Raw genomic sequence first — 2,675 nt, 5'->3', positions numbered from 1 at the left:
ACATGAGTAACTTAGGTTTTATTCCAAATCTATCTTCAAATCACTTTGAAAAATGTGTTTTTTGCAGTCAATCTAAAATAACTAAGAAATCACATAAATAAGTAGTTAAAGAATCTGAGCCATTGGACTTAATACATTCTGATATATGTGAATTTGATGGAACGTTGACCAGAAATGGAAAACGATATTTTGTCACTTTTATTGATGACTGCTCTGATTATACATATGTATATCTTATGAAAAATAAAAGTGAAGCACTTGACATGTTTAAGTTATATGTAACAGAAATTGAAAATCAATTCAATAAGAAAATTAAGAAACTTCGAAGTGATAAAGGCATAGAGTATGATTTGTTTAATGAGTTTATAATTTGCATGGAATCATACATGAGACGATTGCTCCATATTCACCTGAAATGAACGGTAAAGCTGAAAGAAAGAACAAAACTTTTACATAATTAGTTGTAGCTACTATGTTGAGTTCTAATGCAACATCTTTTTGGTGGGGCGAAATTTTATTAACTGTTTGTTATGTGCTAAATAGAATCCCCAAATCAAAAAGCAAGACATCTCCCTATGAGATATTAAAAAAAAGACAACCAAATTTGTCCTATTTGAGAACTTGGGGATGTCTGGCCTATGTAAGGATCCCAGACCCTAAGAGGGTTAAACTTGCAAGTAGAGCCTATGAATGTGTGTTCATTGGTTATGCTATTAATAGCAAGAGGTTTTATGACCTAAACGCAAAAGTGATCATAGAGTCAAATGATGCTGATTTTTATGAAAATAAATTTCCTTTTAAATTATGGAATAGTGGGGGTACTTCATCTAGTCATCTTCCTGCTATTAGTAGTGAAAATCTTGCACAACCAGAACCAGATATAGAGCCTCGAAGAGGTAAGAGAGCAAGAATTGCTAAAGATTATGAGCCCGATTATATGGCCTATACATTAAAGGAGGATCCATCAAACCTCCAAGAAGCTTTGTCTTCTTTGGATGCTGACTTGTGGCAAGAAGCCATTAATGATGAGATGGATTCTTTAGAATCTAACAAGACCTGGCATTTAGTAGACTTGCCTCCTGGTTGCAAACCAATTGGTTGTAAATGGATCTTGAAAAAGAAACTAAAACCTGATGGTATTATGGATAAATACAAGGCTCGCCTTGTAACCAAGGGTTTTAGGCAAAGAGAGAATGTGGATTTCTTCAACACCTTTTCACCAGTCACTAGAATAACATCTATTCGGGTGTTAATATCTCTTACTGCTATTCACAGTCTAGTGGTACACCAAATGGATGTTAAAATTGCTTTTTTAAATGGTGAATTGGAAGAGGAAATCTATATGGAGCAACCTGAAGGGTTTGTGATTCATGGAGAAGAAGATAAAGTCTGCAAGTTAGATAAATCTTTGTATGGTCTAAAACAAGCACCTAAGCAGCGACATGAAAAGTTTGATAACTTAATAGTCTCGAATGGGTTTAAGGTGAATGAAAGTGACAAATGCATTTACTACAAATCTGTAAATAATACTTGCACTATCATATGTGTATATGTCGATGACCTTCTCATATTTGGTTCAAATATTCATGTAGTGAATGATGTAAAATCATTGTTGTGTAACAACTTTGATATGAAAGACCTTGGAGAAGCAAGTGTAATCCTTGGTATTAAGATTACTAGGTTAAAAGAGGGAATTTCTCTGGATCAATCTCACTACATTGAGAAGATCTTAAAGAAATATGACTATATTATGCAGGTTTTCCAGTAGACCTAGTATGGAGCACTGGCACGCTATTGAAAGGGTAATGAGGTACCTTAAAAGAACCATAAACCTTGGATTACATTATAAAAGGTTTCTCGGTGTACTTGAAGGATACAGCGATGCAGATTGGAACACTCTTTCAGATGATTCCAAAGCAACCAGCGGCTATATATTTAGCATAGCTGGTGAGGCTGTTTCTTGGAAGTCAAAGAAACAGACTATCTTAGCTCAGTCCACTATGGAATCTGAGATGATAGCACTAGCAACTGCTAGTGAGGAAGCAAGTTGGCTAAGAAGCTTACTTGTAGAGATTTTGTTATAGGAAAGACTGATACCAGCTGTGTTGATCCATTGCAATAGTACCGTGGCTATTGTAAAAATTGAGAACCGTTATTACAATGGTAAGAAACGACAGATACGTCGTAAGCACAACACTGTTAGAGAATTACTCTCAACAGGAGTTGTTAGAGTGGATCATGTACGCACTGATGATAATTTAGCAGATCCTTTGACGAAAGGATTAGCTAGAGAGAAAGTCCATAACACTTCTAAAAGAATGGAACTATTGCCCTTACTGCGATGATCATTCATGATGGTAACCCGACCTAAATGACTGGAGATCCCAAGAACTAGGTTCAATGGGTAATAACAAGTTATGAAGTGATATGATATGAACATGTTGTTATAAGTGAAAGCAGCATGATTCCTGAAGTAACAAGAGGATGAGTTATGGAAAAAAATTCATAATTCTTAATGAGATCTATACTCTATGTTGAGTAGAGTACTTAGGCTACAGGAGTACTTTTGATAGACTCACCTATGTGAATGCTGAAGTGGAGGCCGCTTCATATGAAATTTTGGGCAAAAATTTCTAGAGCGTTCACTATACCGGGATAGACGTGCATGGCCTTTA

The sequence above is a fragment of the Glycine max genome, chromosome 1, assembly GCF_000004515.6.
Source record: "Glycine max cultivar Williams 82 chromosome 1, Glycine_max_v4.0, whole genome shotgun sequence".
Taxonomy (NCBI): domain Eukaryota; kingdom Viridiplantae; phylum Streptophyta; class Magnoliopsida; order Fabales; family Fabaceae; genus Glycine; species Glycine max.
Note: the sequence above shows the minus strand (reverse complement) of the source record.